Source organism: Arachis hypogaea, chromosome 14, assembly GCF_003086295.3.
Source record: "Arachis hypogaea cultivar Tifrunner chromosome 14, arahy.Tifrunner.gnm2.J5K5, whole genome shotgun sequence".
Taxonomy (NCBI): domain Eukaryota; kingdom Viridiplantae; phylum Streptophyta; class Magnoliopsida; order Fabales; family Fabaceae; genus Arachis; species Arachis hypogaea.
Genome location: NC_092049.1, coordinates 96,219,793 through 96,247,207, shown reverse-complemented (window position 1 = coordinate 96,247,207; position 27,415 = coordinate 96,219,793). Strand labels below are relative to the sequence as shown.

At 37.3% G+C, this 27,415-nt stretch overlaps 2 non-coding genes across 2 annotated transcripts; one reads left to right on the top strand and one right to left on the bottom strand.

Annotated features, from left to right (window-relative positions):
• The first annotated feature begins 300 nt into the window (after nucleotides 1-300).
• LOC112745793 (small nucleolar RNA R71) lies at nucleotides 301-404 on the top strand. Its single transcript, XR_003173704.1, has one exon. It is a non-coding gene; the product is annotated as a small nucleolar RNA R71 (small nucleolar RNA).
• A 17,492-nt stretch (nucleotides 405-17,896) lies between these two features.
• LOC112745633 (small nucleolar RNA R71) lies at nucleotides 17,897-18,004 on the bottom strand. Its single transcript, XR_003173552.1, has one exon. It is a non-coding gene; the product is annotated as a small nucleolar RNA R71 (small nucleolar RNA).
• Between the last annotated feature and the right edge of the window lie 9,411 nt (nucleotides 18,005-27,415).

Genomic DNA, 27,415 nt, shown 5'->3' with positions numbered 1-27,415 from the left:
GTGGTGATTGCTGCTACTTGGTTCCTTTCCATTTTCTTGGTAAGGTCAGCCAACTGTTTGGTGATCAACTTGTTTTGAGCCAGCAGTGCATCTACGTTGTTTAGCTCTATCACTCCTCTAGTATTGCCTCTTTCAGAAGCATAGAAGTAATCATTCTCAGCTACAATCTCAATGACATCTATGACTTCTTCAATGGTCTTTTTCTTGTTCAGAGATCCCCCAGATGAGTGGTCTACTGCCTTCTTTGATTCATAAGAAAGACCCTCATAGAAAATATGTAACTGCACCCATTCATTGAACATGTTTGGTGGGCACCTTCTTGTCAAGTCCTTAAACCTCTCCCATGCTTCATAGAGAGTTTCACCATCTTGTTGCCTGAAGGATTGTACCTCAGCTCTCAACTTGTTGATTCTTTGAGGAGGATAGAATCTCACCAAGAATTTGTTTACCACATCTTCCCAGGTTGTTAAACTCTCCTTCGGGAAAGATTCCAGCTATTTAGATACTTTGTCCTTGAGTGAAAAGGGAAACAGAAGCAGTCTATAGGTGTTAGGATGAACACCATTAGACTTCATAGTATCACATATCCTCAGGAAGGTGGTTAGATGTTGATTGGGGTCTTCTTGGACACTTCCTCTGAATGAACAGTTGTTCTGAACAAGGGTGATGAGCTAGGGTTTTAGTTCAAAGTTATTGGCATGTATGGTTGGTTTTTGGATGCTACTTCCACAGTTTCCTGGGTTTGGATTTATATAAGAGCCTAAAACTCTTCTCTCTTGCCCAGTATGATGCACTGGACCTTCTCTGCCATGGTTGTGAGCCTCTTCTTCATGATGGTTCTCCATATTCTCATCCATGTCTGGTTCAAAATAGTCCTCCTCTTCCTTAGAACCAACGACTATCTTTCCTCTTGCTTCCCTCCTTAATCTAAGGAGGGTCCTCTCAGGTTCAGAATCAAAGGAAGTTGAAACCCTGCTTCTTCTACCTGTCATACAACCAACAGAGCAAACAGCAGGAAAGAGAATTGATGGAGAAGTTACTCCTATTAGGGGTGCTGTTAGTGTGAGTGATGCAATATATCAAACAGTTAGTGGGTTAGTGAACTGAATTGTAAAAAAATTAAAGATAACACCACAAAATGGTATGGCGTAAAAGGAAGAAAATAACTAAAACTGAAAGTAAATCACTCTAATGAAATTAAATCAACCAAAAGAAAAATGCTCAATCTAGTTATCCACCAATTTAATCATTGTTGATACAAAATCAATCCCCGGCAACGGCACCATAAACTTGATGCACGGAAACTTGTCTCTCAACAAATTTCCCTCGGCAAGTATACCGAATTGTCGTCAAGTAAAAACACACAATAGAGTGAGGTCGAATCCCACAGGGATTGATTGGTCAATCAACTTTAATTAGAGGAATGTTCTAGTTAAACTAAGCAGAAATTGAGTTGAGTAATTGCAGAAAGTTAAATGGCGGGAAAGTAAATAACAGAAAATATAAATGCTGGAAATAAAGAGCAGAATGTAAATGCGGAAAGTAAATTGCAGAATCTTAAATGGGGAATTGGGAGGATGAGCATAAAAGTAAGTGGCAGAAAGTAAAGAGAATGGGTAAGATCAGAAATGGGGGATTCATTGGGCTCAGGAGATGTTTTATTCTCCGAATCAAGTTCATTCTCATCTCTTCCTCAATCAATGCATTCATTGATCTCCTTGGTAATCTTAAGTGATTGGATTCCAATTCCTTGGTAATTCAATCTCTCAAATCTTGATCAATAGCCAATTCCTTGGTATAATTGCTCATGAGAAGAGATGAAGTGTGGTCACTGATTATACCACATGTATTCCCAAATCAAAGTGTTGGTAGGATTATATGTCACTATATCCATCCAAACCCCAATTTGGTCCAACATGAGAAAGCATTTCTAGCATGATCTCTTCATTCCTCTTCCAAGGTTCCGAAGAGATCCAAGTATGAATAGCTTCTTTTCCAAAACAACTACCCAATTGGATGAAGATTGAAAGCTTTCTAGTATAATCAAGAGAAAAGAAAGAAGAAGAATAATGAAAACTATTATTGATCCATCAAATTACAACAGAGCTCCCTAACCCAATGAAAGGGGTTTAGTTGTTCATAGCTCTGGGAATGGAAAGCATAAATGAAAGGTACATTCTCAAAAATAAAACTAGAAGTTGTAGAGAAAGTAAAATATACAGAGTGTAGTTCTCCAAAATGCCAAAAGCTCCCTTACTAGTTCAAAACTACTCCTATATATACTACTCTTCTGATCTTCTAGTTGGCTCTTCAAGTCTTGGATATCGGCCTTCGATCTTGAGTTGAAGCAGTTACAATCTTCAGTGGGCTTAGCTTTGCTTGTAGAAAAAGTGTGAGTTAGGCATGGACATTAGTTAGGATGTTAGTGGTGTTAAAGTTAAGTGAAAATGTGGGTTCGAGAACGTTAGTGACGATCACCTTTTTCACTAACGTTCCAAGCCAAAAATGATCCACGTTAACTTCAACGTTAGTGGCACTAACGTGACCACTAACATTGCCTCTTGGTCCTTCGCAAACGTTATTAGCATTCACCTTTTCAAATAACGTTGCTTATTGCCTCCTTTCCCCACGTTAGAGTTCACGTTAGTGTAGCTAACGTGACCCTTAATGTAGGCATGCCTAAGCTTCGAGAGCGTTAGTGACACTTACCTTTGTCACTAACGCTCCAAACGCCCCTCCTTCCCACGTTAGAGTTCACGTTAATTAGATTAACGTAGCCACTAATGTGGTGGTAATTGCCATCTCCAACGTTAGTGACAAAGGTGAGTGTCACTAACGTTGGCCTATCACTCCTTGCTCCACGTTACCCTTCACGTTAGTGGTCTTAACGTGACCACTAACGTGGGCAATCTTGGCCTGTTCCAACGTTAGTGACAAAGGTGAGTGTCACTAACGTTGGCGATCTCCTCTAATCTCCACATTAGAGTTCACGTTAATTAGATTAATGTGGCTCTTAACGTGGCTTATGTATGGCCTTTTAGAACGTTAGTGGTGTTCACTTTTATCATTAATGTTGGAGCTTCTCTTTTCTTTCCACGTTTGCCCCTACATTAATGTAACTAACGTGGCAACTAACGTGGGTTATGATGGTTTTGAAGGCGTTATTGGCGATCACTTTTCTCATTAATGCTACAAGCTTATGCCCATTCCACGTTAGTGGTCACGTTAATTAGACTAACGTGGCTACTAACGTGGCTCTTCCTTGCTTCCTTTGTCCTGAAATCAAGCAAATAAAGTGCATCAAAGCTCTATTCCAAGTCATGAGATCATGCATTATCCAATTTGTCATTCAATTCAGGCATAATTCTCATGAAATCATGTAAAGTTTACAATATTTGCTTGAATCAAGATGTAAGTGTATTTCTACCCAAAACTTGCTTATTTACTAAGAAAATGCATGAAACTACCCTAAAACAGTAAAGAAAAGGTCAGTGAAACTGGCCAAAATGCCCTAGCATCAATTTTAAGAGAAAAAATTGACAAATTATGATGAAGAACTCTAAGTGAAATGGAAAAGGAGGATTCAAATTAAAACAACTACATAATTTTTAAATGCTTCAGCAAGGTAAATATATAAATTTAACATGAAAAGAATTACCTAGCCAAGAAGAAATAAGAAAAAAACTTCTACAAACTTCATATAAATGCCATAAGAAACTATTAAATTAAACATTCACATGTTTTTTGCTTTGTTAATCTGCATATATTAATACAAACAATGAATATTAGCATGAAATTTACAAAGCCACTCTTTGATATATATTATGATTTAGGAGACATTTATTTATCTACGATAGACAACTCACTCTCTTTAGAGCCAATCTGACATTATTAGGAGATAAAAAACATAATCCTGCCTAATAAGCTATCATGGAACTCCATGGTCTAATAAAAAATTATAAAGAGTAACAGCTTCTGCTAGCTCAAGGTCTAAGCTATGAACAATTTAGCCACTAAATATAAAAAGAGTAACAAAGCAAAATAGAGAAGTTTAAGATTTAAGGTAGTATTTGAAACTTTGAAACATCAATAATAGCTTATAAGCAAAACATAGTGGATGATACAGGAAAAAAGAAGAAATTCTGACTTTGAATTCTGCAAATATATTCATTCGGGCATGAAATAAACTATAAACAGCAATGTACAAAACATATTGGTATGCAATTACCTATCAAGAAGCTTACGTTGCCTTTAAAGATCAGACAATAATTAGCTATGTAAATTTTATGCAATAATAATATCAACCATTGTGCCTGGTGATATTTTATAAAATTTCTACATTTGTTAAAATCAATGGAATGAAATTTAGAACACAACCACATGTGCCTATAGAAAAGTACCAAATAACAAAGCTTCTTTATAATAGAGTTTATTTCATGTTTATGTGTATGTAGTATATGTCGGCTACTATTCGAATTAGGAGGAAGCTAAGGTGCTTTTGAATTTAGACAAAGAAAGTCATCATAGCTTCCTGTGTGCGTTGCCCATAATTGATATATGTAACAATATTCATTATTAACACTACCTAATTACATATTAATAGACAAAAAGCCTCCATGCATATTTTAATTTTCATGTATGTTGGTGCTTACGAATCCCCACACCTTCGTATAACAGTATCAGCAAGTGCACTGGGTCGTCCAAGTAATACCTGAGCGAGTCAGGGTCGACCCCATGAGGATTGTAGTTTGAAGCAAGCTATGGTTATCTTACAGGTTTTAGTCAGGCAGATCAGAAGCTTGATAGATAAATATTTGTGAGATTATTATAATAGGGTGCTAATACTTTAAAGATAGAGTTGAGGATTGGAGTTGCTTTGCCTTTCTGAATTAACTCCGGTATTATTGCTCTCTTTGCTTGTGAGTGATTTCTTCAATGGCAGGCTGTATGTGATTGACACTAGTTTGAGTAGCTGCCAATACTCCTCCAAATCTGAACCCCAGGTTTAGTGCGAATCCATTCTGATTGAGGGTGAAGCTCGTACAGTTCATTCTTCTTAATGATCCTACTCAAAATGCCACAGACAAGGTCAGATCTTCTGGATCAGAAAATGCTTCACCTTGGGTTCTAGCCTCAACCACAGGGAACCTAATCTCCCAAGAAATCGGCTGAACTGATGTCTCGAGAAGTCTCCAACGAAGTTGTGGATTAGCCTTCTGAGAGACGTATATTCAAGCTGGTGGTTCATCATTGTTCGATGAAAGACACACTCTGAACCCATGTAGAATATGATAACCTTATGCCAGTTCAACGCATTCATATTAATGAAGAACGAATATACATCTTAGAATTAATCAAACACAGATCGAAGAGAAACAGTAATACTTTTATTAATTCATAGAACTCAGCAGGGCTTCTCCCCTCAACCTAGGAGGTTTAGAAACTCAGAATGATGTAAAAACACAAGGTAAAACTCAAAAATAGCATCCAAAAGTGTGAATTTCGTAAACATAATCCCTTAAATACTAAACAAATGACTAGTAATGGTAAAATAGTCTTTTTAGTGCTAAAATCCACTTCTGGGGCCCACTTAGTGAGTGTTTGGGATGAGATTTGATGAGTTCCACGTGCTATGAGGTCTCTGGGGTGTGAAACGCCAGCTAGGGGGTCCTCTTTGGGCATTTGTACATTAGTCTCTGCTCTTTTGGGCGCTAGACGCCTAGAAGGGGGCAGAAAGCTGGCGTTGGACGCCAGTTTTGGGCCTTCTAATCCGAAGCAAAGTATGGACTATTATATATTGTTGGAAAGATCTAAAAGTCAGCTTTCAACAGCCATTGAGAGCGCTCCATTTAGACCACTGTACCTCTAGAAAATCTCTTCCGAGTGCAGGCAGGTCAGATCCGGACAGCATCTGCAGTGCTTTCTCTGTCTCTAAATCAGACTTTTGCTCCAGCTCCTCAATTTCAGCCAGAAAATGCCTAAAATTGTCCAAAAATACAAAAACTCATAGTAGAATCCAAATATGTGAATTTAAAACTAAAACATATAAAAACTTAATAAAAACTAAATAAAACTTACTAAAAACTATATGAAAATGATGCCAAAAAGCGTATAAAATATTCGCTCATCATATGTATATATAGAATTAAGTCATGAATTAGGATATGAATGACTCAAATGAGAACTTGCCAATTAGTAGTGTGGAGATAGCATTTTTATTCAAAATAATATAGTTTTAATTTAAATAGCCAAACAACGGCTTTAAATTTGATTTGTTTCAGTGGAAATTAAACTCATCCTGGCTAAAAGCAATGTGAAATAAGTCTATACAGTAATCTTACCAAAAATATTGATTTTTAGCTAATTATGTAGTTGGAATATCTCATATAATATGAAGAGTGATAAAAAAGTAAGGGAATAACAGTATAATCACTTGAGACACAATGGAACCGATATAGAAATATCCTCTTATAAAAAAAATATACATATCAATCCACATAAAAACCTAACCATATTTCAAACTCAAAAAAAAATATCATCCATTCTTAAATCACAATAGAGACTCTAAGAACTAAATATACCCTAAAGCTAAAGAATCATAGAGAGATAATAAAATAGGACTACTTTAAAAAAAAGAAAATTCAAAGATATCAAATCATAAATAATAGCATCTACCACTAAACACTACCAAATAGAACAACAACAAAGGATGAACAATACATTAGAAAAAAAAATTCCAAAATCACATTGTTTACTACCAACAACCTAACGCAGCTTAGAAATTTGATTAACAAGAAGAAAATAATAGTCATGAAAAATGGACAATCCCCACCAAAATAAAGACAAAACTAAATGGAGTGTGAATAATTTTCACATAAAAAAGACCCAGAACATAGATAGATCAAGATGGAAAGGACAAATTTTTGTTTTTTAGAAAGAACACAAAAAAGACTCTGATTTGAGCAAGAAACCATATCTATTGTCACCACAGACAAAGATAATTCGAAAAGATCCTATACTATTTGAATATAAACAATAGATCACATGAATGCCAACCTTAAAGTTTTTTCCTTGTAGAAATATCGGTTTTCCACTACCTCGAAACACTCTTTTAATGTATGGATTAGATTCCTAAAATGAAAGAAAGAAAGGAAGCAATTACTTTAAAATCCTAAATTTTCTTAAGCAATAACACCTTATTCATCATATAATTAAAAGCACCACATAAATCAAATGGAGTTGCTATCACCCTCCACCATGACTCAACAATTTATCACTTATAATTTTTATTCAATATATGTAGCTCCCAATCATAATACATTATATTACTATTATTATATATAAAGCCAATTAATTAATTGCATATACTATAAAGTATATTAAATATTCTCCTTATGAATAATCATTTAATTAAAATTAAATGGACTCGTATATAGCATATGTCATGTAGAGATAATCATGGTGAAAAAATAAATAGAAAGCGAGTAGAAATAAAATCTCCTACAATTGTGGTTGTTAAAACACTATTCTAATGCATTCACCTCTTGGTCTTTGCTCAACTCCAATGCCTCCATAAATAAAAGCAATTCTACCTCTTTTTTCTAAAATATTGCTTGCACTTTTCCTATACCAACACATAATGAAAATCACAATTCAGATCTTAACTTGATGGTGAAAATGCTACTACTATTATTAGGATTCCAAAAGAAAAATTACAAAGGCATAATACATGACACATTAAGAATTTAGATTGTTATCCAAACTATTAGTAATCCTAGCTCCAGTTAAAATTTAATTCTATAAATAGATCCAGAAAATACAACAATGATCCAATAATCTAACAAATGCAATTGAAGATTTCATGAACAACAATTCAATATTAAAGTATTTTATAAATCAATTGAGTGATTCAAAAATAAAAGAGCAAAACATATTCAAAAAATCCGAATGTAACATAGCAGTTGATGATATTATTATATCAAAATTTCAACCTCATAATTAAGAGGGTGTAAGTTATTTAAATTAGTCAAATAGTTAGATAATTTAAAAAAAGTTCAAGAATTAAGCCACCATGAAATATAACTACAAATTGCACAAATTCATCTTCACATAATACACTTTCAATATGATTGCCATTCAATTTCATAAGTAGCTCACAATTCTATGATGAAATACAATTATATGAAGTAACACTTATAGCAGCTAAAAACAAAATTACTTTTGATTTTCTTTATAGTACAATAATGTTCATTATCAAGATAGGAGCCTCAACTAATAAAAATGCTCAATGATCCATCGATCCTTAAATATTATTACAATCTAGCTCTCACACATATCACAAATGTAAGTATTGCTAAATAAGAACATTATTAAATTAAAAAAAATAACTCTTGAAATGAATTTGATAAATAATTCACATAACACTAATTTGATTAAGCAAAAACATTTTACTTCAAATATCTAACAATGAATATGTTGCATGTACTACAAAATAATAAGTTGAACAAATTGAAAAGAGTTCAAGGTAAATGTCCTTTAGTATAACAAAGAAATTCTACTTAAAACCAAAAAAAATATCAAATAAAAGTTACTCTTTAAATGAAATATAATGTAATATGTAACACCCTAATTACCCTAAGCCTTACCTCATGCCATAAATCAAATGATAACAAAGTGCCACGACAGTTCTAAGACTTGTACAATAATATATACCTATAGAAGGGAATAATAATAATAATAATAATAATAATAATAATAATAATAATAATAATAATAATAATAATAATAATATGAGAAGGCTGATGAATAATTACAGCTCAAAACAGAAAAAAAAAGCGCGAAGCGTTCACACGTTAACTAAAAGCGTAAAGGCACAAGATACAACATAGGACATAATACAATAATAATCAAGATAGATATATGTATAAGTATGATAGACAAAAGAACACTAGCCATAGCCCGTGGAGTTTAGACCGACTAGTTACACATAGACAATACAAAATTTTTGAGTTAAAACAATATTTACAACTTATCTCTCATATCAAGCCTCTAAGGCAACAAAGTCTAAAATACAAAGAGAGAGTATATCTATGACAAGATAAACCAAAATATAAAAGAGAACAAAAGTCCTCCGCTCTGTTAGCATCTCGCAACTCACCGTGGTAGGTCATAACCTGCATCTGAAAAACAACAACAGAATATGGTATGAGAAGCAGAGGTTCTCAGCATGGTAACAGTGCCCAATATGTGAGATATAAGGTTCTGGGACACCAAAGGAAATTCTAAAACTTTACATCAAACTTAAGATTCAAGTTTAAAACAATGCTAAAGTTAAAATCATAAAATAAAACCGTAATGAAACAAGGGACATCTAACATAGGGAGTTTTCTAACTAAACCAACACCGCTGTCCCACAGCCCGCACCAACCTAACCTCCATGCGACCCTATTGCCACCGCCTATTGAACTTCCTCAACCTCAGTAGTAAACACAAATAGATACAAACAAATAATACACAAGTAATATGACATATACAACAAGGAATTCAAGAAGTATATAAACATATTATACAATTAGGCAAAATAATGCAAGTAGGTAAAGGAAGCAAACATATAGAAAATGCACATGATGAATGCCTGTTCTATTGGCTGTGATATCACATTGTCGGTTCAATTGCCAACCCGACACATTCCCATGGGAATGTCACTTTCGGTCACATTTATAAATAGGAACCCTTTGGGATATAGTGCCCGGCTTACTTTCCATGAGATATAGTGCTCGACCACTCTTATAACCAAAAGTATGTGAGCGAAACTTCTATCACAGCCCTCACACCTCAGTATAAGTGGGACGAACCCCACACCCTATGCCTACAACTCAACATAAGCGGGACGAACCACTGCCCTTAAGCCTACATCTTATTAATATTATTCAAAAGAAATAATCATTTTCAAAGGCAATTTAATGATTCATGGTAAAATATCTTAGCTCATTCTGAGTTTCATCATTCATCTCCGAGTCCCAGACTCGACATAATCATCATGAGTTCTCAAGTCCTCAATTTCATCATCAATATAGTACTTCGTCACAAATACCTAGCTAGTTCATCCCCAGTACTTCAGAAACTTAAGTCTCCGTCTTCTAAACATATTACCAAAAAATAACTAACTAATTCATTTATTGTAGTCTCCTATATTTCAAAGCCTACAAAGAAGCTAAGGGATCTTAAACAAGTGTTATGGAAGTTTACAAGCTTGCAAGGAAGGTAATACAGTTAAAAACAAGGTTTTCTTTGAAAAACATGGCTTGTGTGTTGACGAACTAAAGATTGATGGTTTAGAATTCACAATAAATTCTCGTTGCAAGTATAGTTTCTAAACCAAGCAATATTCCTTTCATACAAAAGTTTGGTTGTCACAAGTAACAAAACCCAATAAAATTTATAACCGAAGTATTTAAACCTCGGGTCGTCTTCTCAAGGAATTGCAGGGAGGTGTGATTTATTATTGATTATGGAATAAGGCGTGTTTTTGGGTTTTTGAAATAGAGAACAAGTAATTTAAATGGAAATAAATTAATAATTATAAAAATCTATTGCAAGGTATAAGAACTGGAAATCCTATCCTAGTTATCCTTATCAGGTGTGATGAGAATTGGATTTTTGCTCGCACTTAGTTAACCCTTACTAAATAAAGGTAAGTCAAGTGAATTAATTAACTTGATTCCTCGATCCTAGTCAACTCCTATGGAAAGACTAGATTTAGAGGGATCCAAATCAATCAGCAATCCTAATTTCCAATCAACTGCTGAGTTTGATAACTCAAGTGTTACCAATTATTTAACCAAAGAAAAAGGTGAAAATAAATCATAAATTAAATTGGAAGCATTATAAATAGAATAAAACAATCATAAATCTGAAATACCTCAAATAATATTAAATAGAATATTCAAATAAAACATGAGAAAAATCATAAATCAAATTGAAAAGATAAATAACAATTAAAGTAATAGAATAAATAAAACTAGAAAGTAAATTAAAGGAACATTGAACCTGAGAAGAAGTTGAAATCCTAATCCTAAAACTTAAGAGAAAGGAGAGAGCCTCTCTCTATAAAAATTACATCTAAAACCTAATAATTGTGAATATGAATGTTCTATGAATTGTTGTTTTTGTTCCTTTGAATTCCCCATTCTCTGGCTTATATTCTGTATTTCTGGCTTGGATTTGGGCCGAAAAAGGGTCCAGAAATTGCTGAGGGCGTTTTCTGCAGATTCCTACACGTGGAATCCGTAACGCGTGCGCGTGGTCACGCGTGCGCGTCAATTGGAGTTTTTCCTTGTCACGCGTACGCGTCGTTCACACGTACGCATCATTTGTGTTCTGCTCTAGGCACGCGTCCGCGTCGTCCACGCGTACGCGTCGCTGCCATTTTGTGCTAGGCACGCGTCCGTGTCGTCTCTGCGTTCGCGTCGCTGCCTTTTCTTCAAAACTCCTTTTTTGTGCTTTCCTTCCATTTTGTATGTTTCCTTTCTGTCCTCTTAGCCATTCCTACCCTATGTAGCCTGAAAATACTTAACACACAGATCACGGTATCGAATGGTAATAAGGGATAATTAAAATTAATATTTTTAAAGCATAGGAAACATGTTTTCATATATATCATAAAATAAGGAAGGAAAAGTAAAACCATGCAATTTACATGAATAAGTGGGTGAAGAATTGATAAAAACACTCAATTGGACACAAGATGAATCATAAAATAGGGGTTTATCAACCTCTCCACACTTAAACACTAGCATGTCCTCATGCTAAATCCAAGAGAAAAAGTGAAGGTAGAATGGTGGAATCTTATGCAATGCAACCTATTCTAAATGCAAGCTACCTAAATGAAACATGCAATTCTAACTATCATCCACCTATATATATAGAGCTTACATGTGGTTAAATTTGATTCATAATTTCAAGGAATCATATATGCATAGCCAAGCCTAAATCATGTTGAACCACTTTCATAATTGAGTTGAGTTAAAGTATTTCACAAACTTGCAAGATAATTAAATAATTAAATCTGGATATATGGAGATGAGCTATTGAACCCTCGCTGGATTTTTGTGTTTACTCTCTAATCACTCAGTGTTTGGGGTTAATCATTCTATTCTTTTCTATTCATATTTTCTAAGACTTTGTTCTTCATCTAACCAATCAACAAATATCTAATGCATACATACAAACATCATGAGGTCTTTTCAGGGTTGTAATGGAGCCAAGGTAAAGGTGGGGATATATATATATAAGGCTAAGTGAGCTATAAGTTGAATCCTTGATTAGTCTAAGATCTCACCTAACATATATATTCTCTATAAAAAAATTCAAAATTATCCTGGTCTTCCCAATTTTCCCACTTTCTTATTACATACTCATATACCCACTTTATTTTAATTCTACCTCATGTGCATTGATTTCTTCACTAAACTTATTATTGGGGAAATTTTGTCCCCTTATTTACTTATTTAATTAAAAAAGGATTTTTTTTCAATCATAACATATATCAATGCACATGGTATTTTAATTTAAATTGGTTTCTCATGAGCATGCTCCCAAAATTTCTGATTAATTTCTTAATTTAATACCGTTCCTATCAACCCATGTTCCCACGTTTTCCCACACTTAGTGGATACACAATCTCTATCTTAAGCTAACCAAGGATTCAACTTGGGATTTTTGATTTATTTTTCCGCTTAAGGCTAGTGATGTGGTTATAGAACAAAAGGGGATTAAAAGGCTCAAGGGGGCTAACAAGGATGATGTAGGAGGTAGGCTTATTTGGGATGAGTGAGCAAAAATTCAAATAATGGCCTCAATCACATGCATGTATGTATCTACATTCTATATTGGACATATAGATTGAAACAAAGTTAAGATTACAAGCATAGAAAAGAAGTGCGAAACACACAGGAATGAAATTTATGGTTGAATGTAACCATACAATTAAGCTCAAAAACTCATGGGTTGTGTGTTCTTTGACTCAAAAACCAAATATCAATTATGTATGTCATGAAAGTAGAGAGGAAGAAGTTCCATTCAACTCAATGTGAATCTTAGAATGGCTTTTATAAAATTTAGTATTTTTCTTGAAAAATGTTGTCAATTAACCAACATTTATTGCTATATATATATATAAGGTGTGTGGATTGTTGTGATTCTGTTATACTAAAGTTTCTAGTTTACTCTTTTTATTTTCAATTAAACCAATTCATCATATGCTAAAAGGGTAAACTAAACTAATTAATCCATATAATCTATATCACAACTAATAAACTAAATGTGCAAACTAAACTAAACCAAATATCTAAGATATATATATATATATATAAACCAAAGTGCAAAATGCAGAAATAAAGTAAAAATAAAGAAAAATGTGCAAGTACTAAAAGATAAAAATAAAATAAACAAAAATACAAAAAATAAACAAAATAGGATAAAAGAGAGTCTGAAAAGTTGTTCACCAAAATAAAGTTCGTCGGAGATGGTGACCTCCCCACACTTAAATAATAGCATCGTCCTCGATGCTCTATCAAACTGTGTGTGAAGAAGTGGCATCTCCAGAAGGATGTGCTGCTGGTGTCTCGGTGGTGGGCTGAGGGTCTGCAGTCTGTATGAGGGTCGGAGGGTGATGAGCGGATAATTTATACGCTTTTTGACATTGTTTTTAGTATGTTTTTAGTAGGATCTATTTACTTTTAGGGATGTTTTCCTTAGTTTTTATGTTAAATTCACATTTCTGGACTTTACTATGAGTTTGTGGGTTTTTCTGTGATTTTAGGTATTTTCTGGCTGAAATTGAGGGACTTGAGCAGAAATCAGATTCAGAGGTTGAAAAAGGACTGCTGATGCTGTTGGATTCTGACCTCCCTGCACGCAAAGTGGATTTTCTGGAGCTACAGAACTCGAAATGGCGCGCTTCCAATTGCTTTGGAAATTAGACATCCAGGGCTTTCCAGCAATATATAATAGTCCATACTTTGGCCAAGAATTGACGACGTAAACTGGCGTTCAACACCAGCCTTCTGCCCAAATCTGGCGTCCAGCGCCAGAAAAGGATCCAAAACCAGAGTTGAACGCCCAAACTGGCACAGAAACTGGCGTTCAACTCCACAAATGGCCTCTGCACGTGTAACACTCAAGCCCAAGCCCAAGCACACACCAAGTGGGCCCCGAAAGTGGATTTATGCATCAATTACTTACTCATGTAAACCCTAGTAGCTAGTTTATTATAAATAGGACCTTTTACTATTGTATGAAGCATCTTTGGATTACCTTATGATCCTTTGATCACGTTTTAGGGGGCTGGCCATCTCGGCCATGCCTGGACCTTCACTTATGTATTTTCAACGGTAGAGTTTCTACACTCCATAGATTAAGGTGTGGAGCTCTGCTGTTCCTCAAAGATTAATGCAAAGTACTACTGTTTTCTATTCAATTCTTCTTATTTCGCTTCTAAGATATCCATTCGCACCCAAGAACGTGATGAAGGTGATGATTATGTGTGACGCTCATCATCCTTCTCCCTTATGAACGCGTGCGTGACAAACACTTCTGTTCTACATGAATTAAGCTAGAATGAGTATCTCTTAGATCTCCTAACCAGAATCTTCGTGGCGTAAGCTAGAATGATGGCGGCATTCAAGAGAATCCGGAAGGTCTAAACCTTGTCTGTGGTATTCTGAGTAGGATTCAATGATTGAATGACTGTGACGAGCTTCAAACTCGCGAGTGCTGGGCGTTAGTGACAGACGCAAAAGGAGGGTGAATCCTATTCCAGCATGATCGGGAACCGACAGATGAATAGCCGTGCCGTGACAGGGTGCGTGAGCATATTATTCACTGAGAGGAGGGGATGTAGCCACTAACAACGGTGATGCCCTTGCATACAGCCAGCCATGGAAAGGAGTAAGACAGATTGGATGAAGATAGCAGGAAAGCAGAGGTTCAGAGGAACAAAAAAGCATCCCCATTCGCTTATCTGAAATTCCTACCAATGAATTACATAAGTATCTCTATCCCTATTTTACTATATAATATTCGAAAACACCATGATTATTTTATATCTGCCTGACTGAGATTTACAAGGTGACCATAGCTTGCTTCATACCAACAATCTCTGTGGGATCGACCCTTACTCACGTAAGGTTTATTACTTGGACAACCCAGTACACTTGCTGGTTAGTTGAACGGAGTTGTGTCCACACATAGTAAAGAGCCATAATAATGATTCCATACAATAACAAAGAGTACTACATTAATGTGATCACAATTTCGTGCACCAAGTTTTTGGCGCCGTTGCCGGGGATTGTTTGAGTTTTCGGCAAGCTTTTGGTCCGGTAACATCAGTGCCAGATTCCCTTTTGATCCGGCAACAGCACCAAGTTTTTGGTGCCGTTGCCGGGGATTGTTTGAGTTTGGACAACTGACGGTTCATCCTGTTGCTCAGATTAGGTAATTTTCTTTTTGTTTTCTTTTCAAAAATTTTTCAAAAATAATTTCTAAAATTTTCTCATCTGTTTTCGAAAAAAAAATAAAAATAAAAATATTTTCAAAAATATATTTTTCTTCAGAATTTTTAAGAATGAATTCTAGTGTTTCATGATGATTTGTTGAATCCTGACTGGCTGTAAGCCATGTCTAATTTTTGGACTGGGGTTTCAACTTACCATCACAAATGAAGAGATTCTCACACACTTAGTTGTTCTATACATGAAAAGTATCCATATCTGCTGAAGCTTGGCTGGCCATTGGCCATGTCTAGTGTTTTAGACTGGAGCTTTCATTGAAAGCTTGGCTGGCTAGTGAGCCATGTCTAATTCCTGGACTGAAGCTTTAGACTAAGATGGCAAGATTCCTGGAATTCATATTAAAAATTTTGGAATCCTTATTTTTCTTTTTCATATAATTTTCGAAAAATATAAAATAAAAATCCAAAAAAATTAGAAAATCATAAAAAGCAAAAATATTTTGTGTTTCTTGTTTGAGTCTTGAGTCATGTTATAAGTTTGGTGTCACTTGCATATGCATCTTGCATTTTTTCGAAAATATCATGCATTCATAGTGTTCTTCATGATCTTCAAGTTGTTCTTGGTAAGTCTTCTTGTTTGATCTTGATGATTTTTTGTTTTGTGTCTTTTCATGTTTATCATATGCATTCTTGAATTCTTAGTGCCTAAGCATTAAAGAATTCTAAGTTTGGTGTCTTGCATGTTTTCTTTGCATTAAAAATTTTTCAAAAATGTTGATGTTCATCTTGACATTCAAAGTGTTCTTGGTGTTCATCTTGACATTCATAGCATTCTTGCATGCATCACATGTTTTGATCTAAAAATTTCATGCATTGCATCTTTTTTGTGTTTTTCTCTCTCATCAAAAAAAATTTCAAAAATAAAAAAAATATCTTTCCCTTTTTCTCTCACCAAATTCGAAAATTTGGATTGACTTTTTCAAAAATTTTTAAAATCAAATTGTTTCTCATGAGTCAAATCAAATTTTCAATTTGAAAATCTTATCTTTTTCAAAATCTTTTTCAAAAATCAAATCTTTTTCAAAATTCTTAGTTATTTTCGAAAATTCCAAAAATATTTTTCTTATTTTTATACCAAATTTTCGAAAATAAAATAATCAATTAATGTTTTGATTCAAAAATTTGAAGTTTGTTACTTGCTTGTTAAGAAAGATTCAAACTTTAAGTTCTAGAATCATATCTTGTGATTTCTTATGAATCAAGTCATTAATTGAGATTTTAAAAATTAAATCTTTTTCAAAAAACTAATTCCTATCATATCTTTTCAAAAATATCTTCTTATCTTATCTTTTTCAAAAATATCTTTTCAAAATATCTTTTCTAACTTCCTAACTTCTTACCTTTTCAAAATTTGTTTCAACCAACTAACTAACTTTTTGTTTGTTTCTTAACTTTTTCAAAACTACCTAACTAACTCTCTCTCTCTCTAATTTTCGAAAATATCTCCCCTCTTTTTCAAAAATTTCTTTTTTATTAACTAATTATTTTTATTTTTAAATTTTAAGAATTTTTCGAAAATTTCTAACATTTTTCAAAAACCATTTTTCAAAAATCACTAACTCTTTTTCAAAATAATTTTCGAAAATTATACCTCCCCCATCCTATTCTATTTATTCATTCATATCCTAACATCTCATCTCACATCTCTTCCATCGGTACAGTTGTGTTTCTTCCTTTACATCACATTCTTTATCTCCCTCTCTTTTCTTCCACTCACAAAGGGATCCCTATACTGTGGTATAAAGGATCTCTATTATTATTATTATTTTTCTGTCCATTCTTCCTTGTCATATGAGCAGGAGCAAGGATAAGAACATTCTTGTGGAAGCAGATCCAGAACCTAAAAGGACTCTGAAGAGAAAATTAAGAGAAGCTAAAATACAACAATCCAGAGATAGCCTTTTAGAAATTTTCGAACAGGCAGAGGAGATGGCAGCCGAAAATAATAATAATGTAAGGAAGATGCTTGGTGACTTTACTGCACCTAATTCCAATTTACATGGAAGAAGCATCTCCATTCCTGCCATTGGAGCAAACAACTTTGAGCTGAAACCTCAATTAGTTTCTCTGATGCAGCAGAACTGCAAGTTTCATGGACTTCCATCTGAAGATCCTTTTCAGTTCTTAACTGAGTTCTTGCAGATATGTGATACTGTTAAGACTAATGGAATAGATCCTGAAGTCTACAGGCTCATGCTTTTCCCTTTTGCTGTAAGAGACAGAGCTAGATTATGGTTGGATTCTCAACCTAAAGACAGCCTGAACTCTTGGGATAAGCTGGTCACGGCTTTCTTAGCCAAGTACTTTCCTCCTCAAAAGCTGAGCAAGCTTAGAGCTGATGTTCAAACCTTCAGACAGAAAGAAGGTGAATCCCTCTATGAAGCCTGGGAAAGATACAAACAGTTGACCAAAAAGTGTCCTTCTGACATGCTTTCAGAATGGACCATCCTGGATATATTCTATGATGGTTTATCTGAGCTATCAAAGATGTCACTGGACACTTCTGCAGGTGGATCCATTCACCTAAAGAAAACGCCTGCAGAAGCTCAAGAACTCATTGACATGGTTGCTAATAACCAGTTCATGTACACTTTTGAAAGGAATCCCGTGAGCAATGGGACGCCTATGAAAAAGGGAGTTCTTGAGGTTGATACTCTGAATGCCATATTGGCTCAGAATAAAATATTGACTCAGCAAGTCAATATGATCTCTCAGAGTCTGCATGGAATGCAAGCTACATCCAACAGTACTCAAGAGGCTTCTTCTGAAGAAGAAGCTTATGATCCTGAGAACCCTGCAATAGCAAAGGTAAATTACTTAGGTGAACCTTATGGAAACACCTATAACTCAACATGGAGAAATCATCCAAATTTCTCATGGAAGGATCAAAAGCCTCAACAAGGCTTTAATAATGGTGGAAGAAACAGGTTTAACAATAATAAACCTTTTCCATCATCCACTCAGCAACAGACAGAGAACTCTGAACAAAATGCTTCTAAATTAGCAAATCTAGTCTCTGATCTATCTACGGCCACTGTAAGTTTCATGAATGAAACAAGGTCTTCCATTAGAAATCTGGAAGCACGAGTGGGCCAGCTGAGTAAAAGGATCACTGAAATCCCTCCTAGTACTCTCCCAAGCAATACAGAAGAGAACCCAAAAGGAGAGTGCAAGGCCATTGACATAAGCGCCATGGCCGAACCTCTGAGGAGAGGAGAGGACGTGAATCCCAAGGAGGAAGACCTCCTGGGACGTCCAGTGATCAATAAGGAGCTTCCCTCTGAGGAACCAAAGGACTCTGAGGCTCATCTAGAGACCATAGAGATTCCATTGAACCTCCTTATGCCCTTCATGAGCTCTGATGAGTATTCCTCGTCTGAAGAGAATGAGGATGTCACTGAAGAGCAAACTGCCAAGTTTCTTGGTGCAATCATGAAGCTGAATGCCAAATTGTTTGGCATTGATACTTGGGAAGTTGAACCTCCCTTGTTCATCAATGAACTAAGTGATCTAGATCAACTGACATTGCCTCAGAAGAGACAGGATCCTAGAAAGTTCATATTACCTTGTACCATAGGCACCATGATCTTTAAAGCTCTGTGTGACCTTGGTTCAGGTATAAACCTCATGCCCCTCTCTGTAATAGAGAAACTGGGAATCTATGGGGTGCAAGCTGCTAAAATCTCACTAGAGATGGCAGACAGCTCAAGAAGACAGGCTCATGGACAAGTAGAAGACGTATTAGTAAAGGTCGAGGGCCTTTACATACCTACTGATTTCATAGTCCTGGATACTGGAAAGGAAGAGGATGAATCCATCATCCTAGGAAGACCTTTCCTGGCCACAGCAAGAGCTGTGATTGATGTTGACAGAGGTGAAATAGTCCTTCAATGGAATGAGAACTCCCTTGTATTCAAAACTCAAGGATCTCCCTCTGCAACCATGGAGAGGAAGCTTGAAAAGCTTCTCTCAAAGCAGAGTCAACCAGAGCCCCCACAGTCAAACTCTAAGTTTGGTGTTGGGAGGCCACAACCAAACTCTAAGTTTGGTGTTGAACTCCCATATCCAAACTCTAAGTTTGGTGTTGGAGAGTCTCAACAAAGCTCTGCACATCTGTGAGGCTCCATGAGAGCCCACTGTCAAGCTATTGACATTAAAGAAGTGCTTGTTGGGAGGCAACCCAATGTTTATCTAATTCTTATTTTTATTATTTTTCATGTTTTCTTAGGTTCATGATCATGTGGAGTCACAAAATAAACAAAAAAAATTCAAAAACGGAATAAAAAAAAAACAGCAGAAGAAAAATCACACCCTGGAGGAGCATCTGTCTGGCGTTCAAACGCCAGAACAGAGCATAGTTCTGGCGCTGAACGCTCAGAATGGGAGCATCCTGGCGCTGAACGCCCAGAACAAGCATGGTTCTGGCGTTCAACGCCAGAAATGGCAGCAAAGGGGCGTTGAACGCCCAAAATGGGCACCAACCTGGCGCTGAACGCCCAGAGTTGTGTGTAAGGGCATTTTACATGCCTAAATTGGTGCAGGGATGTAAATGCCTTGACACCTCAGGATCTGTGGACCCCACAGGATCCCCACCTACCTTCACTCACTCTCTTCTCTCTTCTCAATCATCCTCTATTCCCAATAAACACTCATCCCTTCTGTCTTCCATTTACCACTCACACCCATACACCCACTACCTTCAAAAATTCAACATCTCTCTACCACCCAATCCCACCCATATGGCCGAATACACACTCCCATCCATCTCCTCCATATCTTCTTCTTATTCTTCTATTCTTTCTTCTTTTGCTCGAGGGCGAGCAACATTCTAAGTTTGGTGTGGTAAAAGCATAGCTTTTTTGTTTTTTTCCATAACCATTGATGGCACCTAAGGCCAGAGAAACTTCTAGAAAGAGGAAAGGGAAGACAAAAGCTTCCATCAAGAGTCTATAGCTCAGTGGTAGAACATTTGACTGCAAATCAAGAGATCCCTGAGATACCTCAGGGGATACATTTTCTTCCACACAATTATTGGAAGCAACTAAGGGTGGAACATCAAGAGCACTCCATCATCCTTCATGAAATCAGAGAAGATCTAAAAGCAATGAAGGAGGAGCAACAAAGACAAGGAAGAGACATAGAAGAGCTCAAGGACATCATTGGTTCCTCAAGAAGGAAACGCCACCATCACTAAGGTGGATTCATTCCTTGTTCTTGCTTTCTCTGTTTTTCGTTTTCTATATTATGTTCTTATCTATGTTTGTGCCTTCATTACATGATCATTAGTAGTTAGTAACTTTGTCTTAAAGTTATGAATGTCCTATGAATCCATCACCTCTCTTAAATGAAAAATGTTTTAATTCAAAAGAACAAGAAGTACATGAGTTTCGAATTTATCCTTGAACTTAGCTTAATTATATTGATGTGGTGACAATGCTTCTTGTTTTCTGAATGAATTCTTGAACAGTGCATATGTCTTTTGAAGTTGTTGTTTAAGAATGTTAAATATGTTGGCTCTTGAAAGAATGATGACTAGGAGACATGTTATTTGATAATCTGAAAAATCATAAAAATAATTCTTGAAGCAAGAAAAAGCAGCAAAGAACAAAGCTTGCAGAAAAAAAAAAAAAAAAGCAAAAAAATATGCGGAAAAAAAAATAGAAAGAGAAAGAAAAAGCAAGCAGAAAAAGCCAATAACCCTTAAAACCAAAAGGCAAGGGCAAATAAAAAGGATCCCAAGGCTTTGAGCATCAGTGGATAGGAGGGCCTAAAGGAATAAAATCCTGGTCTAAGCGGCTAAACCAAGTTGTCCCTAACCATGTGCTTGTGGCGTGTAGGTGTCAAGTGAAAACTTGAGACTGAGCGGTTAAAGTCAAGGTCCAAAGCAAAAAAAAGAGTGTGCTTAAGAACCCTGGACACCTCTAATTGGGGACTTTAGCAAAGCTGAGTCACAATCTGAAAAGGTTCACCCAATTATGTGTCTGTGGCATTTATGTATCCGGTGGTAATACTGGAAAACAAAGTGCTTAGGGCCACGGCCAAGACTCATAAAGAAGCTGTGTTCAAGAATCATCATACTGAACTAGGAGAGTCAATAACACTATTCGAAATCTGAAGTTCCTATAGATGCCAATCATTCTAAACCTCAATGGATAAAGTGAGATGCCAAAACTATTCAAGAGGCAAAAAGCTATAAGTCCCGCTCATATGATTGAAGCTCTGTTTCATTGATAGTTTGGAATTTATAGTATATTCTCTTCTTTTTATCCTATTTGATTTTCAGTTGCTTGGGGACAAGCAACAATTTAAGTTTGGTGTTGTGATGAGCGGATAATTTATACGCTTTTTGACATTGTTTTTAGTATGTTTTTAGTAGGATCTAGTTACTTTTAGGGATGTTTTCCTTAGTTTTTATGTTAAATTCACAGTTCTGGACTTTACTATGAGTTTGTGTGTTTTTTTGTGATTTCAGGTATTTTCTGGCTGAAATTGAGGGACTTGAGCAGAAATTAGATTCAGAGGTTGAAAAAGGACTGCTGATGCTGTTGGATTCTGACCTCCCTGCACGCAAAGTGGATTTTCTGGAGCTACAGAACTCAAAATAACACTCTTCTAATTGCGTTGGAAAGTCGACATCCAGGGCTTTCCAGCAATATATAATAGTCCATACTTTGGCCAAGAATTGACGACGTAAACTGGCGTTCAACGCCAGCCTTCTGCCCAAATCTGGCGTCCAGCGCCAGAAAAGGATCCAAAACCAGAGTTGAACGCCCAAACTGGCACAGAAACTGGCGTTCAACTCCACAAATGGCCTCTGCACGTGTAACACTCAAGCCCAAGCCCAAGCACACACCAAGTGGGCCCCGGAAGTGGATTTATGCATCAATTACTTACTCATGTAAACCCTAGTAGCTAGTTTATTATAAATAGGACCTTTTACTATTGTATGAAGCATCTTTGGATTACCTTATGATCCTTTGATCACGTTTTAGGGGGCTGGCCATCTCGGCCATGCCTGGACCTTCACTTATGTATTTTCAACGGTAGAGTTTCTACACTCCATAGATTAAGGTGTGGAGCTCTGCTGTTCCTCAAAGATTAATGCAAAGTACTACTGTTTTCTATTCAATTCTTCTTATTTCGCTTCTAAGATATCCATTCGCACCCAAGTACGTGATGAAGGTGATGATTATGTGTGACGCTCATCATCCTTCTCCCTTATGAACGCGTGCCTGACAAACACTTCTGTTCTACATGAATTAAGCTAGAATGAGTATCTCTTAGATCTCCTAACCAGAATCTTCGTGGCGTAAGCTAGAATGATGGCGGCATTCAAGAGAATCCGGAAGGTCTAAAACTTGTCTGTGGTATTCTGAGTAGGATTCAATGATTGAATGACTGTGACGAGCTTCAAACTCGCGAGTGCTGGGCGTTAGTGACAGACGCAAAAGGAGGGTGAATCCTATTCCAGCATGATCGGGAACCGACAGATGAATAGCCGTGCCGTGACAGGGTGCGTGAGCATATTATTCACTGAGAGGAGGGGATGTAGCCACTGACAACGGTGATGCCCTTGCATACAGCCAGCCATGGAAAGGAGTAAGACAGATTGGATGAAGATAGCAGGAAAGCAGAGGTTCAGAGGAACAAAAAAGCATCCCCATTCGCTTATCTGAAATTCCTACCAATGAATTACATAAGTATCTCTATCCCTATTTTACTATATAATATTCGAAAACACCATGATTATTTTATATCTGCCTGACTGAGATTTACAAGGTGACCATAGCTTGCTTCATACCAACAATCTCTGTGGGATCGACCCTTACTCACGTAAGGTTTATTACTTGGACTACCCAGTACACTTGCTGGTTAGTTGAACGGAGTTGTGTCCACACATAGTAAAGAGCCATAATAATGATTCCATACAATAACAAAGAGTACTACATTAATGTGACCACAATTTCGTGCACTAGAGGGTCTGCCTGCTGAAGTGGAGGCTCTGTCTGTAGAGGGATCTCTGGATCAGCCGGCTGTATCTGATGGGGCTCCTCATGATGTGGCCCAGCCTGCTCAAGTCCTCCCTGCTCAGCCTCTGCACGTGCCTCCTCCTCGTGATCGTCCACCTCTGCATCAGATGGCTCCGATGGTGTGTCAGGCTCGAAGGGGATGTCACTGCTGGATCGGATCATCAACTTTAAGTGCTCGTAGCGTCGCTTGCTGCGACGCTCATACGATCCAGGCGCTCGAAGAGGTAGCGCACTAAGTGGTAGATGGGCTCTGAAGCAGGTGGAGGTGCTATGGTAGTGGCTGGTGTAGCAGTAGATGAAGGGGCAGCGGAAGATGTGGCTGCCTTAGCAGAGGCAGTGAGAAATGGAGGTCTGTAGCCCAAAGCCTGAAACTTCCTACTGTGAGGGATGATCTTCTTGCAGTCGGTGACGGTTGGCTTCTCATCTGCTAGCTCCCAGGGCACCTCAGCTCGGCGGCCCAACTGAGTGATCAAATATGGAAAAGGGAGGGTGCCTCTGACATGGACTCTAACTATGTAATACCGGATAAAGCGGGGCAGATATAAGTCTTTTTCCTCCATCACACACCAGATGAGGGTAATCATAGCAGCTGGCACCTCTGTCTCATGAGTGCTCGGCATCACGTAGTTACTCAGAATCTGCTGCCAAAGCCGAGCCTCATCGTTCAGATAAATGAGCTTAATTCCTTTTGGGGCCACTGTGGACTTGCTCATGACCCATGGAATAGTAGGATCAAGAGCTATAGTCCTCTTGACTACGTCCCAGTCAAATCTCATGAATCTCATATCCTTCTCAGCCTTTTGGTAACCGTCTGGCTGATCTGATTTAGGTAGGAGCTGGAGGATTTCTTCTATTGCTTCCTCAGTAACCAGAATCTGCTTGCCTCGAAGCTGTACTGCATCCAGGGATGTTTTGAAGTAGTTACAGTAGAATTCTCTGACCCAGGATGAGTTGACTTCAGTCAAGTTTCTTTCCAAGAAGAACCAGCCTCTCTGTTTAATTTGTTCTGAAGTGTATTGTTTGAGTTCTTCTGGAATTTTGAGGGTCCTTTCCAGGTATAGTTTCCTAGAAGTGGCAAAAACTAGATACTTTAGCTCACAGTATCTATTGGCAAACTTGATAGGGTCTGTGGCAGGCAGTAGCTGATCGGCCTTTTCCTGCGGGGTAAAGTTCTTCTCCCGCCAAGAATCATCGTGGAGGATATCCAAAATAGAGGTAAAGGATTCTCCTCTTTTCCTTTTGCCAGTGGTTGCTTTACCCTTTCCTTTACTTTTAGGGTCAGACATCCTGAAAAGCAGAAATTCCAGGATACAGTTTAAGAATTAAAGCAGGAAAACAGGTAAGCAAATAGGAATATATCAATAGAAGCATAGAGGGGCAAAAGAGGATTAAAGTGGCAATATAGGCATGAATTGAGTTAAATTGATGTAAAATTTTGGATTGTAGGCATGTTAAAAGTTGAAGAATAGAAATCACAATCCAAAATATATGATATGTGAAACTCTTGTTAATTAGAAAAAATAGAAAACATGCCTTGAAGTGGTTTTTAAAGTGGTTAGTTGAAAACTAAAGAGTTAGAAAGTTAAAAGTGGTTAAGAGTTAAAAATGAAGTTAAAGTAAGTGGCATGGTGTTATGGTTCCCAATTAACTAAAATTGCACAAATTTGAATAACAAGTAACTCAAATTCAAGTCAATATTGCAGATTATTGATGATTTAATCATAGAAAAGAAATGCAAAATTAAAGTAAAATCATCAATAATGTTGATTTAATCAAAGAAGGGAATCAGAAAGAATAAGAAAGCTAGCCCGTGCATTCATGAATTGGTTTTGTGTAAAGCAATTAGTGGAAACTCAAAATTTCCAAAACTAATTCATGAATTGTGGTTGAGTTGAAACAATTTGCTGAAAAAAATTGGACAGCATTTCCTCTAAAAATTGGACATGCCCGGATAATAAACAACAGCAAAAACAATTCATATGAGAATAAGGTAGTGCAGAAAAGAGTAACGAATAGTAATTCACATGAATTTAAATTAAACAAACTTCAATTTGCATCAAAGAATAGTAAAGAGCAGCATATGAACAACATCAGCATCACAGCATATTCAAAATTGCAGAATAGATAAAACGATTAACAAGAACGGCACAATTATCAGGCCAAAATCCACTAACCACATCCTAGCTACCTAACCACCTAAAAACCACTACGATCATGCATCTCTCTAACTATCCTAATTTGAACATAATTTGAAAAAAATGCAACTAACTAACGAAAAGAGGAATCGTTGTTTGGCGGAACCTGGTGGGCAGAGGTGTAGAGTATGGAATCAAAGAGATGGCGGTGGCGGTGACGCGACGGCACTGGAAGGCGGCACGGCGGCGGTTCGGTGGGGGCAGGGTGCCGCGGCAGTGGAGGTTTGGGGTGAAGGGGGGTTATGGGGGAGGGGAGGATAAGAAGAGGCAAGGGGGAAGGGTTGGGGTTGGTGATGGTCGGCCGGAGGTCCTGGGTGGTGGTGGCAGTATTGGGCGGCTCGACGACGGCACGGCGCGGTAGTAGAGGGGGAGAGTGGTGAGGGAAGAAGGGGAGAAGAAGAGGAGGGAAGGGGGTTTCGGCGATGGTGGGGTGGTGGTCCTGGTCGGCGATGGTGGTGTGGTGGCTTGGTGAGGGTGGGACGGTGGTGTGGTGGTGGTTGGGGAGATGAGAAGAGAGAGTGCAGATAGGGATTGGGGGGTGACACGAAATGGGTTAGGGTTTCGCGTGGGTGGTGTTTAGTGGATTTGAATCGACACGAACGCATGGGTCACGCGATCGCGTGAATGAGGCAAAAAGGGCAATGACGCGAATGCGTCATTGACGCGAACGCGTGATTATGGGATAATGAAAGTGACGCGTATGCGGGGGCACGCATACGCGTCACTCAGAATTGTGAAAAACGCACAATTCCAGCGTCGTTTTGGCGCAACTCTCTGTTTCCAATTAGCGGGGCTAAGATTTTCACGCGACGCGTACGCGTCGCCCACGCTTTCGCGTGGTGTGTGTGAAGTTAAAGTGACGCATTCGCGTCAGATCGCGTGTGTGAGGTATAATGAAGGTGACGCGTTCGCGTCTTAGACATGATCGTGTGGCCTAAATTGTGCCTACATGCACCACAGCCATACGATTCCAGCCCAACTTTCTGGGCGTTTAATTTGTGATGCCGATTTGCAATTGACGCCCACGCGTGGCCCATGCGCGCGCGTGGGGTGCTTGCTTTTTTTTTTATATGCAGGATGCAAAATGCAATGCTAATGTGAATGCTATGAATAATTCCAGGTTCAATGAAGATAGAATAAAATAAAACTTAAAAACAAACAAAACGAAATAAGATCGAAATTGAAAAAGGAACGATCATACCATGGTGGGTTGTCTCCCACCTAGTACTTCTAGTTAAAGTCCTTAAGTTGGACATTCGATGAGCTTTCTGCTATGGTGGCTTGTGCTTGAATTCATCCAAAAATTTCCACCACTGTTTGGAATGCCAACAGCCTCCGAGGTCTCAAACTAGGCATGTAAAGCCCTTGAGCAAATTCAAACAGGTTTTCAAGCTCTCGGGGTGCTGAATATCATAATAGATTCCAGGATCCCAAACCTTGTTTTTATATCCGCCTTTGTCTCGATCTATATTTTTCCAGCGGGGCGGTTTGGAAGTTGTATTCTCACCAAGATGACCAAACATCTTTCGAGACCCATTGAATCGAACTCGAAACCAATCCCTACACTTCAAAGTGAAGCGTGGAACCTCATTGAATCTTGCATACCAGCTCTGAGCATG